The sequence below is a fragment of the Myotis daubentonii genome, chromosome 1 (genome assembly GCF_963259705.1).
Source record: "Myotis daubentonii chromosome 1, mMyoDau2.1, whole genome shotgun sequence".
In the NCBI taxonomy this organism is placed as follows: domain Eukaryota; kingdom Metazoa; phylum Chordata; class Mammalia; order Chiroptera; family Vespertilionidae; genus Myotis; species Myotis daubentonii.
In genome coordinates, this window is record NC_081840.1 from 127,538,661 (window position 1) to 127,558,224 (window position 19,564).

Sequence of the window (19,564 nt, forward strand, 5' to 3'; positions counted from 1 at the left end):
CTATCTAAATGAATGAAATTGGAGCCTAATCACAGCACATTAGCCATTCAGGACAGAGAGTCTTGAGAATTCTGCAGTGTTAGATTTCAGAATAGTTACAGTCAGTAATTTCTGTGGGTCTCTTTCATACATAAGATAAACAATTATACTATGTAAAATTAAATGTCAAAATTATTTCCAAAGGTTTACAAACGCAACACTTTATACACCATGACAATGGCCAAATACTATTTTTAGAAATTACTAAGAGCTCAGTCCATGCAGTTCACATAGGGGATCTAATTTATTCATCACAATAGCTTAAAAAGTTAGGATAAGAGGTATATTCTTATCCACTTAATAAAGATAAGAGGACTTAGAATCAGAACTTCAATAACAATCTTACTACACTGTTAAGGAGAAAACCAAGGCTTTGAAATGCTTACATTTTTCTTCAAAAGTCAGATTCCTTATATTTCATGAACTACTCTGTTTACATGTTAGTTTTGCTAAATTACTTAAGAGGCTATACTCACAAATATTGTTTTGAAAGTAGCATATACATATAATAAAACTTAAATATAGTACTTAAAAATAAATTCTTTTGAATTTCCTGATTATAGTTTGTATAATTTCCTAAATCAATTAATTTTTATGACTCAAAAAACAAAAGAAACCTTTGGTAGTATGGAATTGAAAGATGTACAGTGAAGTGTTATTTTTCCACCTACCCTTCTTCTGCCTCCAGGAAACATTTATGTACTATTTTTGTAAATGTATTCACATGAAATTTAGAATCAAGGTAAACAAAATGGATCTAAATATAAAAATAAATAACCAAACTGATTTGTAAATGACATGAAACAAGGTACTATGCTATGAATATTCAAACATGCCTGTCACAAAATATTGTGCAATGTTCTTTAGATTATATTTTGTTAGGAGGATACAGTAAAACATGTCTAATTTCTACTTTTTCATATTTTTATGCATATTGTGTTGGTCATAAATAATTAATTGTATATGAGTCAAAGAAGACTTGAGGGAGACTGAGAAAAAGGCAAATGTATATACATATACTTAACATACAAATAATTTCTGAAAATATTATGACTATGCTGAATTTGCCTCATGCCCTTCCAATTACTGTTACCACCTATATTTTCAATGAGTCTTGCATAAAAATACATTTATTACTAAAACTAGTGGCCCAGTGCATGAAATTCATGCACATTAAAAGGAAATTAATTAGAGGAAATATTTTAATATTGCTATTTGCCCTTTCTCTATAATAGAAGTGTCAGAGATAAAAGAAAATTAGTAAAATGTATATGAAAATCTTCCTCCTGTCAGATTCTGGGGCGTGCCACAGGACCCAAAGTCAAGTCCCTGCCCACCCACGTGTGCCTCGAAATTGTGTTAGACCCAGACCTGGCTGGCCCCACCCCCAATGGGCAAGATCCAGACCTGGCCGGCCCCACCCCCATCAAGCTCTGCTGGGCAGGGGGTGCACCCTCAATTTCCCCAGGTCTAGCACCAGGCGGGAGGTGCAGACTCAGGTTCCCCGGCCTGGTGCCAGGTGGCGGGCACAGCCTCAGGTCCCCCGTCAAGCCCCACAGTGTGGAGGAGGGGGCGCAGCCTTAGGGCCCCCGTCAAGCCCTGCCAGGCAGGGGGTGCAGCCTGAGGTCCCCTGTCAAGCCCCACTGGGTGAAGGGCGTGGCCTGAGATTCCCTCATCTAGCCCCGCCAGGTGGGGGGGGGGAGCCTCAGGTCTCCCACCCCGGTCGGTGACACACAGCCTCAGGTCCCCGCTGATTGCTCGTTATGTCTCCTTAAGGGAACCCCGCCTCCACTGTGGGCACAGCCATCTTGTGATGGCATGAGGGTTAATTTGCATATTACCACTTTATTATTTAGGATAGTGGACAGCTGCTCCTCAAATAGAAATAAAAGTTTTCCCTAAAAAAAGTAAAGGGCACACATTTGTAATATCTTATTCAATAAAGGAATAAAAAAGTAAAAGGCAATTAGTATACTTTGCAGTATTCCAAAAATATCCATATTTTAATAAGGACAGTAACATTTGAAATTTTCTTTCCTCCAAATTACAAAATAAGTGTTTCTCCCTTAAACATACACACACACACACACACACACACACACACCACACACACACACAACACTACACACACACACACACACTACACACACACACAACACTACACACACACACTACACACACACACACACACACACACCACACACACACACAACACTACACACACACACACACACTACACACACACACAACACTACACACACACACTACACACACACACAACACTACACACACACACACACACACACACACACTACAAGCTTAGTGTTTGAATATGTATATATTGAGAAACTCAATGGCAACTTTTTCTTGGTGCCAAAATCCAGAGAAATACTTTTCAGAAATCAAATTATTCTGCCATTCTTATAACTATACTGTCTCTACTACTTAAATCCAAAAATTAGAGAGATATGTTTTGAAAGAAATGTGGATGAGCAAAGGAGATAAAAATGTCTCTTTTTTGCTTTTATTGTCAAAGGCTGAGAGACACAAATCAATTTGACCCATGAAATGATAAGGCTGACGTTCAAACGTATGTACCTAATGCCATGAGCTTATATCAGTAGCATTCATTTAATGTTTGGGATTGCCCTACTTTAATGAGTGTCAGGTAATGTATTTCTAATATGCAAAGGTTGTGCCACATATTACAGAGACTAAAAATTTATTTTAATTCAAGAACTAAACGATTTCATTAAAATTCTACACAGTACTCTCCAAAAATTCTTGATTAACATTTGACATCAATTTTGAGTTTTGAAGCATTGTAGTCGAGGGTACACAGGACTTAATATCTTGGAACATACACTTAAGTCTATTACCTAAGAAGGCATGAGGACCTCGCAGTAGGAAGTCATATTTTGATATGTTAAGTTGATTTAGTGCCTTGGAAGCAGTATTAGAAAGGCTTACTAATGAAAGAAGACAGGAAGGGCAAATAAGATGCACTTGCTCTCCTACTATTTTATTTAATTACTTTCATAGAGTTGCCTAATTCACTAGATAACAATCAAATTTGTCCATTTAATTTTAGCTGTTTGATAGGATTTTTAACTTAGCAATAGAAATAAAAAATTAGGCAATACATTCTCATCTGTCGCTATCTCTATAAAAATGTACCACCTATTAAATATTGTAGATGCATTTTCTATTTATAGCCATATTTCTACATAAACAGAATCATATTCAATAACAATTCACTGAGCTAATATTCATTTTTATTTGCAAGGATTATTGAATGACCTCATAAAAATAATTTTGGTAAAAAATAACTGTAAGTTTAATAAAACTCATCTGAATTGTTTCAGGTAATGAAACCCTTGTGTTTTCATTCATTCAGTACATATCAGAATTAGTATAATTTATTGTTTGCTGCCAAAGGTTTTTATATATATTTTATTGATTTTTTACAGAGAGGAAGGGAGAGAGATAGAGAGTTAGAAACATCGATGAGAGAGAAACATCGATCAGCTGCCTCCTGCACATCTCCCACTGGGGATGTGCCCGCAACCCAGGTACATGCCCTTGACCGGAATCGAACCTGGGACCCTTCAGTCCGCAGGCCGATGCTCCATCCACTGAGCCAAACCGGCTTCGGCTGCTGCCAAAGGTTTTAAATTCTCTGAGGCATCAGTGATGTTGACAATTGTGATGTGGGCAAGATAACTTCTCTGGAAAAAATTAAAGATAGGAAAAACAAAAGAAAATAGCTCATTAGAAAAAAGCTTTTGTGCATTTAATTTATGATTGTCTAAAGAGCTATGGGTTTATGTGGTAAAATATTAAAATGATACACAAGTTATACTGTCAATCATAAGTCATATCTCTGTGTCTACCATTTATCTACATCTCTCCTCTGAAGGTACACATTCTTGGCTTTTATATCTATCTTTATAGAGATATTTTATTATTTCAAGGCAGATATTTGCAATATTTGGTTATACACATTGTTTTTAATTAACAATGTAACTTGTGAATTCATCAATATTCAGACTTAAATAGGATGGTCATTTATCTCATGAACATATTGTACTGGCAAAACTGGATATCATATGCAAAAGAATGAATTTAAATTCTTATCTCACATTTTGCATAAAAATCAACTGAAAATGTATTAGAGACATATACATAATACCCAACACTATAAAAATCCTTTAATAAACAATGGGAAATATATTTCATGACATTGGATTGGGCAATAATTTGTTGGAGGTGACATGGAAACACAAGCATCAAAAGCAAAAATAGAGAAATGTCACTATAGCAAACTTAAAAATTTTGGCACTTCTGGTTTCTGACCTGGCATGTAAAAACTTGGACATAGTCATCCCATCCTAACAACAATGAAAAACTTAATGAACAACCAACAATGCTTCTTTGATCTGTCAGAGAAGTGAGGTCCCATCACAAACTACTGACTCAAAAGTTGGAGAGCTATTGGCAAATAAAGAGAATCATAACCAGAGCAAGAACACATGAGCAGAAACCTCTGTGGAAACCAGTGCTGGGGTAGGAAAACATGACCAGTGATTGATGAATTGATGGAGACTCACTGTGGTCAAGCCGGAAGGATTAAGAAATCCAGGGAAACCCAGTCTTTTTCCTTTTTCTTTTATGAAGCACACCTTTATGAGTTTTACCTCCAGGAGCTCTAGCAACTTCTCAAGGTGAGTCAAAGAAAATCCCCTTACACTTCTGAAATAGAGAGGAAAACGGAACCATCGAAATGTGTCAGAGCACTCTGTCACATCAAGGTCTGCCCTCAGGAGGAACTGTATTACTAGAGCCTCATCTACTGGTTATATATTACGATAGCCTAACTGACCTGGGGGAAAGAAACTCCACACACCTCTAATCACCCTTTCGCACCAAATGGGAGGAGGGGGACAGAGAGAACTTGAAGTTGAAATTCACAGTCCGATAACAAGAATTTACCAAAACACTGAGACCTAATGATAAGACTATTGAATGCTTCTCCCTCATTCCACACCTGATGACTACATTACTCAAGGACTTTTTTTAATTTTTAATTTTTATTTTTTCTTTTATTTATATTTTATTGCTTAAAGTATTACAAAGGGTATTACATATGTGTCCATTCCCCCCCCCCCCGCCCTAGAAGGTCCCCTAGCCTCCCCTATACCCCAGTGTCCTATGTCCATTGGTTATGCTTATATGCATGCATGTAAGTCCTTTGGTTGATCTCTTACCCCCTACCTCCTGCCCCCCAACCCTCCCCGGCCTTCCCGCTGCAGTTTGACAATCTGTTTGAGGCAGCTCTGCCTCTGTATCTATTATTGTTCAAAAGTTTATAATGGTCTATATGACCCACGAATGAGTGAGATCATGTGGTATTTTTCCTTCATTGACTGGCTTATTTCACTTAGCATAATGCTCTCCAGTTCCATCCATGCTGTTGCAAATGGTAAGAGTTCCTTCCTTTTTAGAGCAGCATAGTATTCCATCGTGTAGCTGTACCACAGTTTTCTAATCCATTCATCTACTGATGGGCACTTAGGCTGTTTCCAGATCTTAGCTATGGTGAATTGTGCTGCTATGAACATAGGGGTGCATATATCCTTTCTGATTGGTGTTTCTGGTTTCCTGGGATATATTCCTAGAAGTGGGATCACAGGGTCAAATGGGAGTTCCATTTTCAGTTTTTTGAGGAAACGCCATACTGTCGTCCATAGTGGCTGCACCAGTCTGCATTCCCACCAGCAGTGCACAAGTGTTCCTTTTTCTCCACATCCTCTCCAGCACTTGTCGTTTGTTGATTTGTTGATGATAGCCAGTCTGACAGGTGTAAGATGGTACCTCATTGTTGTTTTGATTTGCATCTCTCGGATGATTAGTAACTTTGAGCATGTTTTCATATGTCTCTTGCCTTTCTGAATGTCCTCTTTTGAAAGGTGTCTATTTAGGTCCTTTGCCCATTTTTTGATTGGATTGTTTATCTTCCTTTTGTTAAGTTGTATGAGTTCCCTATAAATTTTGGAGATTAGGCCCTTATCAGATATGACATTGGCAAATATGTTTTCCCACAGAGTGGGTTTTCTCGTTGTTTTGTTGATGGTTTCTTTTGCTGTGCAGAAGCTTTTTATTTTGATGTAGTCCCATTTGTTCATTTTCTCTTTAGTTTCAAGTGCCCTAGGAGCTGTATCAGTGAAGAAATTACTTCGGCATATGTCTGAGATTTTGTTGCCTTTGGATTCTTCTAGAATTTTTATGGTTTCCTGTCGTACATTTAAGTCCTTTATCCATTTTGAGTTTATTTTTGTGTATGGTGTAAGTTGGTGGTCTAGTTTCATTTTCTTGCATGTATCTGTCCAATTTTCCCAGCACCATTTATTGAAGAGACTATCTTGGCTCCATTGTATGTTCTTGCCACCTTTGTCAAATATTAATTGAGCATAATGGCTTGGGTCGATTTCTGGGTTCTCTGTTCTATTCCGTTGGTCTATATATCTCTTCTTGTGTCAATATCAGGCAGTGGTCTTTTAATATAGCTTGATATCTGGTATTGTGATCCCTTTGATCTTCTTTCTCAAGATTGCTGTGGGTATTCGGGGTCTTTTTTTATTCCAGATGAATTTTTGGAGAGTTCATTCTAGATCTATGAAGTATGCTGTTGGTATTTTAATGGGAAGTGCGTTGAATTTATAGATTGCTTTGGGTAGTATGGACATTTTGATGATGTTGATTCTACCAATCAATGAACACGGTATGTTCTTCCATCTGTTTATGTCTTCCTCTATATCTTTTTTCAACGTCCTGTAGTTTTCTGAGTAGAGGTCTTTTACCTCTTTAGTTAAGTTTATTCCTAGGTAGCTTAATTTTTTGGTGCGATGGTAAACTCTTTCTGAAAGTTCACTATTGGTGTATAGAAATGCCTCAGATTTCTTGGGATTAATTTTGTATCCTGCTACATTGCCAAATTCATGTATTAAGTCTAGTAGCTTTTTGATGGAGTCTCTAGGGTTTTGTATATATAATATCATGTCGTCTGCAAATAAGGACAGTTTTACTTCCTCTTTTCCAATTTGGATGCCTTTTATTTCTTCTTCTTGCCGAATTGCAATGGCTAACACTTCCAGTACTATGTTGAACAGGAGTGGTGAGAGGGGGCATCCCTGTCTTGTTCCTGTTCTTAGGGGAAATGGTGTTAGTTTTTGTCCATTGAGTATGATGCTGGCTGTGGGCCTGTCATATATGGCTTTTATTATGTTGAAGTATGATCCGTCTACTCCCACCTTCCTGAGAGTTTTTATCAAAAATGGGTGTTGAATTTTGTCAAATGCTTTTTCTGCATCAATTGATATGACCATGAGGTTTTTTTCTTTCAATTTGTTTATGTGATGTATCACGTTTATTGAATTGCAGATATTGTACCATCCTTGCATCCCTGGGATAAATCCTACTTGGTCATGGTATATGATCTTTCTGATGAACTGCTGGATCCGATTTGCTAAGATTTTGTTGAGGATTTTGGCATCTATGTTCATGAGGGATATTGGCCTGTAATTCTCTTTCATTGTGTTGTCTTTACCTGGTTTTGGTATTAGGGTGATGCTGGCTTCATAGAATGAGCTTGGAAGTGTTCCTTCCTCTTGAATTTTTTGTAGTCGTCTGAGGAGGATAGGTTTTAGTTCTTCCTTGAATGTTTGGTAAAACTCCCCTGTGAAGCCATCTGGTCCTGGGCTTTTGTTTGCTGGAAGCTTTTTGATGACTGCTTCAATTTCTTCCATAGTTATTGGGCTATTGAGATTTTTAGAATCTTCCTGATTGAGTTTTGGAATGTTCTATTTTTCTAGGAATTTGTCCATTTCCTCCAGGTTGTCTAGTTTGTTGGAGTAGAGCTGTCCATAGTATTTTTTAACAATCATTTGTATTTCTGTGGGGTTTCTTGTTATTTCGCCTCTATCGTTTCTGATTTTGTTTATTTGGGTCCTCTCTCTTTGCTTCTTGGTGAGTCTGGCTAGAGGTTTGTCAATCTTGTTTATCCTTTCAAAGAACCAGCTCTTGGTTTCATTGATTTTCTGTATTGTTTTTTTGGTCTCTATGTCATTTATTTCTGCTCTAATCTTTATTATCTCCTTCCTTCTGCTCACTCTGGGGTTTTCTTGTTGCTCTCTTTCTAAATCTTTGAGTTGTAGAGTTAGATGATTTACTACCATTTTTTCTTGTTTTTTGAGATAGGCCTGTAGAGCTATAAACTTCCCTCTCAGGACTGCTTTCATTGTGTCCCATAGGTTTTGGATTGGTGTGTTTTCGTTGTCATTAGTTTCCAGGATGTTTTTAATTTCTTCTTTGATCTCATTGGTAACCCAATCAATATTTAATAGCATGCTATTCAGCTTCCAGGTGTTTGAGTATTTTGGGTTGTTTTTATTGTAGTTTATTTCTAATATTATGTCATCGTGGTCTGCGAAGATGCTTTTTATGATTTCAATCTTCTTGAATTTGGGGATACTTTGCTTGTGTCCCAATATATGGTCTATTTTTGAATATGTCTTATGAGCATTTGAGTAGAATGTATATTCCCTGGCTTTGGGGTGAAGTGTTCTGAAGATGTCTATTAAGTCCATCTGATCTAGTGAGTCATTCAGGATTGCTGTATCTTTGCTGATTGTTTGTCTAGCGGACTTATCCAGTGATGTCAGTGGTGTATTAAAGTCCCCTACTATGATTTATTGTTGTCGATCTCTCCTTTGATATCTTCCAGGAGTTTTTTTATGAATTTGGGTGCTCCTGCATTGGGTGCATATATGTTTACCAGAGTTATATCTCCTTGTTGCATTGATCCCTTTAGTATTATGAAGTGGCCTTCCTTATCTCTTGTTATGGCCTTCACTTTGAGGTCTATTTTGTCCGATATAAGTATTGCTACCCCAGCTTTCTTTTCCTTTCCATTTGCCTGAAAGATATTTTTCCATCCCTTCACTTTCAGTCTGTGTGAGTCCCTTCTAATGAGGTGGGTCTCTTGTAGACAGAAGATGTATGGGTCATGTTTTTTTATCCATTCAGCCACTCGATGTCTTTTGGTTGGAGCATTTAGTCCGTTTATGTTTAAAGTTATTATTGAAAGGTACTTGTTTGTAGCCATTTCTTTTTTTGTGTGGCTGTTTTCTTTCTGAGCTTTTTATTTCTTCTTTTTACACCAGTCCCTTTAGCATTTCTTGCATTGCTGGCTTGGTGGTGATAAACTCCCTTAGCCTTTTTTTGTCTGTGAAGCTTCTTATTTCCCCTTCAATTTTGAATGATAGCCTTGCTGGATAGAGTATTCTTGTATTCAGTCCTTTGCTTTGCATCACTTTGTAAATTTCCGTCCATTCTTTTCTGGCCTGATGTGTTTCTGTTGAGAAGTCATTTGGTAATCTAATGGGAGATCCCTTGTATGTAACTTTCCGTCTCTCTCTTGCAGCTTGTAAGATTCTCTCTTTCTCCTGAACATTTGCCATGGTAATTATGATGTGTCTTGGTGTGGGTCTTTTCGGGTTCACCTTGTTTGGGACTCTCTGGGCTTGTGTGACTTTTTTCTTCCCCACCTCAGGGAAGTTTTCTGATATTATTTATTCGAGTAGGCTTTCTAATCCTTGTTCCTCTTTCTGTTGTTCTGGCACCCCTATTATTCGTATGTTGTATCGTTTCATGTTGTCCCAAAGCTCCCTTAGGCTCTCCTCCTGTCATTTAATTTTTTTCTCCAATTGCAGTACAGTTTCGGTGTGTTTTGCTTCCTTGTCTTCTAATTCACTAATTCGGTCCTCCGCTTCTCCTAGTCTACTGTTGATACTTTCAATGGTGTTTTTTATTGCAGCTATATCACTCTTCATTTCTTCTTGGGTCTTACTTAAGTTGTTGATTTTTTCATTTGTTTCTTCTAGCTTCTTGCATATGTTATTGATTTTTTCCTCCATCCAGTTTCTGAACTCTAGGACCCTTATTCTGAATTCTTTTTCGGTTATGTTGCATGCCTCTGTATCACTTAGCTGCTTTTCTGGCGAGTCCGCTTTTTCTTTCCTTTGGGGGTTTCTTTGTCTACCCATGTTTGATCTCACTGACATATCTAGACGTTGAGTCGTTAAGTGGCTGCTCCCTTGGTGGCAGTGACTCCTTGGGGTGTGGTTGCTCTTCGGGTGGTTGCGGTAGCAGCTGCTTCTCAGGTGGCAGCAGCTCCTCTGGTGGGTGCTGTTCACAGCTGTGGTAGCTCTTCTGGCTGGTAGGGGGAGGTTTCACATACAGCTGCTGTTCCTCAGCAGAGGGTGTGGTGCTCAGGAGGCTGCTGTTGTTTGGATCTGCTGCATTGATTTAAAGGCACAAAATACAACACAACAAGGCACCGCGTACCAGGCACCACTCTGTGTTGTTGCTGGGATTGAAAATCCCTCTATAGGCCAGACCCTGTTAAGTCCGAGGGATTGATCAGATTATTTTAATTCTTGATCTTGTTCAGGGTGGAATCTGGGTGTGGTTGTGCTCCTTGCCTGGGGGCTAGGTAGGGGAGTCCCACCCTCTGGAAAGAATGGCTGCCCCAATCCTGGGCCCAGGGGTGTCTCAGCACTCAATCTGCTGCCACCTCTCCCGTCCCCCCTTCTCTCCTCAGTCTCTCCCCAGATTCCACTCGTCCACGCCTTCTCCCTCTCTTCAGCACAGGTGAGTGTCTGTATCCGAAATGTCTTATGAACAGGATTCAGTGAAAATAAACAAGTAAAAGCCAGCCGCAGAAACGGGGAAGGCTGACTTTCTACAAGCTCTTCTATTACCGGCACTGCATGCTCTGGTCAGCTCTTCAAGCTGCTCCCCTGTAGGCTCAGTCCTCCGTGCTCACAGAACCCAGCTCTCAAATCCCCCAGCGGTGCCAGGAATCCTGCGGATCTCCTTTCCCCAGTCAGGGGCTGTGCCTGTCCCAAGGGACGTTGCTATCTGCCACGCGGTCTCCCTCTAACCCTCTGGGCTCAGAGGTCTGGCAAACTTTCCTGCCCAGATCCCTGGTTTTTTTTACCTTTCCAGGGGAGCTCTGCCCTTCCCGGCTGCAAACTGTCTCACCAGCTGAGTAGTTTCGCCAATTTCTCAAGAACTTTTTAATGTAGTTGCTTTTAGACAGTATACCATGTCCACCTTTCAACAAAAAAAGGTGAAATGAATGGCAGCAATATTACAAGTGATGAGGGAGTAGAATCAAGAATATTTTATTATAAGGTACCTGCACTATCAGTGAAGCAATATACTGTTATTTGAAAAGGGACTTGAATTGATTGTCAATGTATATTGCAAACTCTAGGTCAACTACTAAAATAACTAAAAACTAAAAGGAGTATAATTGATATACAAAGAGAGGAGAGAAAATGAAACATAAAATGCTCAATTAAAACCACAAAAGGTAGAAAAATAATAATAAAAACAAGGGAAAATAATAGAAAACAAGTATCAAATAGAATAGATGTTAACCGCTCTTTTTCCTCTTTTTCTCTCTTTCCCTCCCTCTCTGATAAGGAATTTTTGGACTGGAACCCAGATTCTTTGTCTGCCAGAGTCGAAGAATGAATCCACGGACATAGGGTAGTATAGCAAAGGTGGAGATTTATTGAAGAACAAGTACAGACTCCCACACGGGGAAAGGGAAAGAGTCCCACAGACTTCCTGTTTCCATGGTTTATAAAGGCTGAAGTGCCTGTGTTCTGATATCCCCTCTGATTGGTCAATATTCCCTTTCAAAGTGGCTACTATAGTGATTCCTGAGGCCCTCCTCCCTCATAGTCCTTCCATTCCTTTTGGGCTTTCTTCCTCCTTCTTTATTTTGTAAATATAGATCTTTTCTGGCTACTTCCAATTTCCTTGTCTTATGGAAATGTAACCGCACCTGGCTTCCTTGGGTTATGGAAATTTACCTTCTCCCAGTCTGCAGCCCTGTGTTTTTCCATGGACCCCAATTCTAAAAATTCCCTAAGCCTGCCTTTATTCCCCTAAAGTTCCTGTTTCATCTCCAGGGGAGCAGTTAGGCTTTAATCAGGCTGGCAGGGGAGCAGTTAGGGGGCTAGCAGGCTGGCAGGCAGAGTGGTTAGGGGCAATCAGGAAAGAAGGCAGGCAAGTGGTTAGGAGTCAGTAGTCCCAGATTGTGAAAGGGATGTCCAACTGCCAGTTTAGGCCCGATTCCTGCGCCTAAACCGGCAGTGGGACATCCCCCAAGAGGTCCCATATTGGAGAGGGTGCAGGAGGGTTGAACGAATTTCGTGCACCGGGACTCTAGTATAAGAGAAGTATTGTGCCAGAAGCTGTATACATACTTTATTACCTTCATAATTCAGGTGTGGGAAAAGATGGAAATTTTCCCTTTTTAGGTTAATAGAACTACTGTCTACATGGTCCAAATGAAAGGTTAGCTTACTAAGCTTTAATTATTTTTATTTTTAACCTTCTCTTTTAAATGTGTGAGGAAATGCTTCATCTTGAAACAAACAAATAAATACCTTCTTTTCAGCCAAATAACATTTCCCAGTGTAGCTGAGCTGCAGATAGCTTATGATTATGTAGTTTCTGATTGGCCGGGGAATTAATGCTGCAATTAGCAATGTGTTTGCATCTTTAGCTTTTGCCAGGTAATGCTCCACTGGAGGCTCGTTCTGTAGAACTTAAACACTGACATTAATAGAGCAGTGACACATGCTGCTGGGAAGAGCTGTGGTGTTTGGCTTATTAGCTCGTTTTCCCTCAAATACTGTTGACTTATTTATTTGCTACTTGTCAAAAGTATCAAATGAAGACAAACATGGTGGAAAGGATGTCAAACTATGAAACTAGGTCATGGTTGATATTATCTTTGTTATGATCCTTAAAAAAAGATGTAGTGATGAAGAAAACGTTGCATGGTAATGTTTTATTGGAGTGAGAAAAGAGGTTCACAGGGAAAAAGTGAGGGGGGGTGGAAATGAAGAAAAAGTGAAGACAGGAAAATACAGGAGATGTATCATCAATCTTGTTACTACTATATACTAATGTTCATTATTAACACATGCTCAGTCCTATTAGTACATACTCTGATAGGACCTTTGAAACCACAGCACTTCAGACCATGCAGTTGGAACAGATGTAGAAGATGCTCAAACTATTTCTTTCAACCTCCCTCTTCTTTCCATTTTCCACAGATTGTTTTCCCCCTACAGCATACCAACTCGCCCACACCGTGGGGTTGTGTCATCTAGCATGTCATGTCACATTCTGGAGAAGGCAACGATTCTGAGGTCTAGTTTACCCAGTGTGTGTGTGTGTGTGTGTGTGTGTGTGTGTGTGTGTGTGCGTGCGCACGCATGCTGGTCTCTCCTTGTAAGTGTGGGCACCCATGGAAACTTTAGAGGCAACTCTGGTGATAGGTGCAGTAGCACGAGCTTTATAACCACAGAAATAAATCAAATTGTCACTAGGACCAGAAGGACAAGTTATCAAGTCCTGGAGGGGAAGTAGGCAAAACTGTGACCATCTGGAATGGCACATTAGCAAAATCCATTATGGTCCTTGTTTCATTTTTATTCCGTCAACCCTCTCATGATATCCTGATCTCAATAATATGTCTTCACTTCTTGAAGCGGGGAAGAGGTGGAGAGTTGCAGTGTCTTGACACAACAACTGACCCTAGGAGTACAACTGATTTTCATAATTCCTTCACCAACTGTTTAGATTTTTCTTCACCCTCATGCAGCACTTTGGCTAGTCTAATTGTTTGACTAGAAGAATGATCTGAATCAAAAGACCTGGACTAAGGTGAGGCAAGTGAGGTTCCTACGCAGCAAAATCTAAGAAGATATTCATTATTAGGGTCATTATTGACCCTGGAGAGTGAATACTCCTTATATTTATGCCCCCTTGTGTTTTGCTTGTCTAACCTAAGTCTTGGCCCTACCTCATCCGCAGGAGGTACAGAATTGCAGTTTCCTTCTCCTTGTAGAGCTGTGGTTATTGCAATTTCCCTTTTTACAGTTATTACTAGCCGCAGGAGAAACGTAAGACATAAGTGAGTCCCTCAGGTTCCAGGCATATTTCTCTCTGCAACCCTAGATATTCATGCTAAACAGGTCCGATTATCATCCAGTACAGTATCTTTTTTTTTCTTTGTCTGCTAGTTCACCAGCATACAACCAAAGTGGTAATGAGGAAATCATGCTTTCTATATCAACAGAATCCTCACTGTGTCAGCTATTGAAAGTAGCCACCCTATGAGAATCACCTCTCAACCAGAAGGAAAGACTGTGGAAATAGGAAACAAAAATCCACTAGTTGTCACAGACAGTTATGGTAGGCAGGCAAATCTTCCTTCATTCTCTTTGTTCCTTGACACATCTAGTTACTGGAGACACATCTAGTTACTGGAGACATATACTAGCAATTGAAAGAGAGTGCCCAATGACACAGAGGATTGTAGCTAAACTTTCAAAAGGCCATTTTACCATTCCATTAGTCTGAATGTTTCTGATTAATGAGGTTAGTCATACCTTAAAGGTATCCCTTAGTCATGAGCCAAGGAGATACTGAATATTTTATAATGTATAATTGCTGGTAAGTATTAACATTAGACACCATTGCCAGTCTTTTTGCCCATTTCCAAAGATTTCCTTGTCAATGAGTTTTCAATCTTGTCCAGTCCAGGTTAACAGACTGGCCACACTGTATGCCTTTGAGTGAGTATAGATTTTTAACTCTAGACACCTTCATATTTTGAAATTATGAGAAAAAGGTATTGTGGCATTTGCTCCTTCAATACAGAAAAATAAAATATGTCTACTTACCAGAAAAACATTTCTTCACTGTTGTCTTTCAGGGCTACTCCTGCATGGAACTAGTTTGTCAGTAGTTATTACTTACTAAACTCTTGCCTTGACCTATCCATCAATCAGTCAAGTCCTTTCCCTTCCTTTACCAGTCAGGTGATCTGGGTGGCATTTAAGATCTCAATATGCCTTAAGTCATTTTTCTAAATGCATCCATCCTAGGTTTGAGTTCCATTCTTCCATATCAGGGTTCTGATTTTGACATAAGACAGCACACATAGTTTCTTTTTCAGAAGTGATTCTGATTATCTACTTCATTTTCAGCTTCTTGAGGTTCTCCTTTAAAGACATATTAAGCTTTTCTTTAAAGATCATATTAAAAGCCCCATGTGTTTCACAATGTGTTTCAAATTTGGCTATGAGCTTCACTAAACCTATCATTTACTTTCTGCAAGATTTAAAATGTCATCTGCAAAAGCAACAATACGTTTTGTGATTATTGCCATTAAGTTCACCAAGTACTCGCTATCCAAATATGTTTATCTTATAGCTTCATCTTGCCTATATTAAACCAAATGCAAATTTTACTAAATGTGGCTACTAGTGCTTTTCAACACCCTCTTAATCAATCAGATTGATAAATGCTGCCCTCATATTGTCATAAAACTTCACCCCCAAATCCCATTGTTAGGTCCCTTTGTAATCCATGGTACTGACCTTTCTAGTTCATGATCCCCTGAAAATAGAGTCTCAGGCAAAAACTTTACTGCTAATGCTTTTTGTTTTTTTAATTTTTGGATGCAATTCCAAAGAAGCATCAGTGAAATAAAATGGGTAGGAATGTCAAAAGGAAGAACAAATGAGAAAAGGTGTTTAATGAAGCTGACACTAAATTCTCTCTCTCTCTCTCTCTCTTTCTCTCTCTCTCTCTCTCTCTCTCTCTCTCTCTCTCTCTCTCTCTCACACACACACACACACACACACACACACACACACACACACACACAGTGATTTCACACTGTGGGATAGTGAATTATTGGTTTCAGTTCTTCTTTCTATGCCTACATGCATTCCCTTTGCCTTATGACTTTGCAATTCTTATCTTTAGAGGCAAAGTATGTTTCCCTACTTATTGAATTTATGCTTGAACATGTGCTTTTCTTTGGCCATTTGTATATTAACTGAGAGACTGATGAATCTCAGAGGGAAGACGGGGTGGGGGGGTAGCGGGGAGAGATTAACCAAATAATGCATATGCATAATTCATGGACACAGACAATAGTGTGGTAAAGAGGCTTGGGGGAGGAGGCAGAAGAGGGGTAGAGGGAGTTGAGGGGAAAAGTGGGACATATGTAATACTTTCAACAATAAAGGTAATTTTTTTAAAAAAAGAAGAGACTTGAATGTGTTTGTTAAATGTGCCTGTGGGCTGAGGCTCTACTCTTGCCTGTTGGTCCTGCATGCATGAAACAATCATGGAGTAGGCCTGATCTCAATCCATGTCCTAGCGCCACATCCACCTAAAGTCAGCTGGAGCAGTCAAACCCAGATGTCCCAGTAAAAATTAAATGGTGGCTGTAAAATACTGAGTTCTGAAAAGGTTTACTAGTATTGTGGCAGTAGCTGGCCAATATATGAGGCCTCTGAGGGTGTTTTCAGAAAAGCAATATGAAATTATTGAAACCCAGACTGTCTACTGGTAGAAGAAAGAAGATATATACCTACTCTATGCTGTCTCCCAAATCCCACTTTCAAAGTCTGCTTCATGTAACTTCAATTCACTTGCACTACAAGGTTGTGTTACTGAGGTCCTCAGAGGAAATTCTGGCAAAACCAGGGACTCTCTCTGTTGATTCCATCAATGTGCATGGGCTGTGCCTTATAACTATAGAATAATGTGAGATTTCACGTCAGCCTCTGTGGCTTCGAAGCAAGGCAACTGGCCAAGATGAAGGGAGAATAGGCTACTTCGAGATGATCTGGGGTTGTAGATAAACCTTGTAATTTCTCCAAATTATTTTATATAAAATATAAGAAAAATTATATCATTGCAAGTTATACCTAATATTTACATTATCTACATATAACAAATGATTTATGGGTATATTTAAAGGAAACAAGAACAATTACTGAACAGAACCTTAGGTATGAGTATTACAGTTCAACTCTGTGCGAATAGTATAAGAAATGACTAAGAAGTGCTCAAAACACATGGGCAAATATAAACATCGCCAACCCCCAACCCCACACACATGCACTTACACAGAAAGGGATTTGGAAGGGCAATGAAATAATAATGGAACATAAGTTGAATTTGAAATCAGACATAACAGGTAGACAAAAGACTCTGATGTTCTCCTTCCTAGCTATGGAGCAGTGGACAATGGAATTATCTTTTCTAAGTCTCAGGTTTGTGACTGTACAATGGAATAATACAACAATTCTCATAACAAAAATGCTGTGACAAGGTATTTTTCATGAGCACATTCCATTATGTAGTGAAGAAAAGAAGATGAGAAAGTCCTCAAGGATTTCATAATTCCGTGGGAGGGCTAGAAAATAAGTACAGATTTACAATAGATAATATCATAATGCTTTAGTAGCTGACTGCTCAGGATAGTTTGAGATCAAGAAAAAGAAGGAAATTCAAAGCTTTGTGGATAAAAGACGAGGAAAATAATTCTCAGTAAATTATATGAAAGTAAAACATCAGGGAATAAAAATGCTGGCATAGTAATACTGAAACTTTTAATTCCACCAGACTAGAAAGATGTTTCTTAGGGTATTATATTGCACATTCGTATTTCACAAAATTGTGAACAATAAATAAACACATCCAGACATGCAGACCCTAAAAAACAATAATCTGGCCCCTTTCACAGGTGTTGTTGTGAGAAATATTACCAAAGAAGTGATTCTTGCAGATTGGCTTAGCTCATGAATGGAATTGCAAGAAACATTAGTATGTAGCTTGTGGTACTTCAAGCCTAGAAAAGTAACTTATGATTAGATAGCAAGCTCTTATTCTTTCCTTCATCCACAATACTATAGTTTGACTGATGAAAAACATATTTATTTAACTCAATCCAGCCACCATATGAGACTGGAAGAAGAGGAATTAAGCTAATCATTTTAATCCTTGCTTATGATGTTTATCAAGTGCTGCTTAGCTATGCTTACTCCACCATATTACCAATCGATTGTATGCAGTATAATTAGTGTTTGAGGGGCAAACAATCCTTGCTAATCTATTAATTTATGCCTCAGTTTTTCATGCATTGTTTTTTCACTCATTAATCTTGATATAATAACTTCTTTTTTTTTCAAGTAATGAAAAAAAGAAAGATCTTTGGGGAAAGACATGCATTGGAACCATCAGAGTAAAATACATTGGTAATGTATTTCTTATTTACTTGAAAAACAATTTTTTAAAAATGTTTAATTTGGGTCTGTTTTGTGTGATTGCTTTTTTTGTTCTATTTCAGGTTTGCATTAGTTTCACAGACAGATAATGGAAAATTCAGTGTACCTGGTCAAACTACAAGTTCTCTGGGTAGTTTTCATTTTGATATTCAGATAACTTCATTTTTGGGGATGGAAATAATTATGTGTTTTTATGTTTGTGTGTTTGAAAGAGTATATAGATAGGTTTGCTTTGGAATCATGATTATTAATGTCTCTATCTGCTTTTTGGCAGGTGGTTTCCTGAAGAGAAGTATTCTATTTTGAAGCTGGCATACAAGTTGGGAAACACTGGGTAAATTATTTAGTATGTCTGGGTCTCAATTATTCAGTATCTCTGGGCTTGTAATAAAGTTAAAATATTCCATTTTTTAAAAATAGGACAATTCTGAGGTTTATGGAGATAAGAAAACAAAAAATATTGCCACAAAGTAAAAGTTAACTTTTTATAACTTGCATTATTTTTCTAGGACATTCTACTGCAATAGCCTATCTACCATTTCTATGTCAAGTTTATTTTATTGAAATGCCAGCTTTGTTACAGAAGGAGAATGAAAATAACAAATATAAACACCAACAATATACTGTTCTTGGAGTGTATATTACTAGTATTCATGCAACTGTTTCTATGACCACTGATGGTTATGCTGAAAACAAACACATTCTGAAAAGTGAATGAAATTTCATTGTCAATATGTCTTTCTCCGTTGATGAGGTATAAAAACAATCTAATTTTTGGCAGCATTGCTGGCATGGCTTGTGATGGAGAAAAACTACTGGACAAGTATCCTCTTGCTGTCAGTTTCTGGCTGGAATCCCAAGTGAAAATGAACAGAGCCAAAAGTTTTGAAGTAGCCAATTACAGAATACAAATTGTATGGTCAGTGGTTGACAATTTTTCCTTGTAATGAAATGACCCAATGACATAGAGGTAGGAGAGCCATTTCAAATCTGACTAGAGAATCAATATTGAGTTACTTCTGAAAATTTTTGAAAGTCAAGTTATTATACTTAATTGGCAAGAATGCTATGTAATGATTTTTTTCTATAATTCCATTTTTAGCAATTCAGTAATGAGCTCTATCATTGTTTATAAATAATTAAATGTTTTGGCTTTATAAAAAAGTTAGAATACATTTATTATTTTAATCAATTACTGAAAAATAAAAAATTAGTTTTATATGTTTACTCTTTGACTAAAAATCACTATCTTATAACATAATCTAAGGTAAACAGAGCATTTCTAA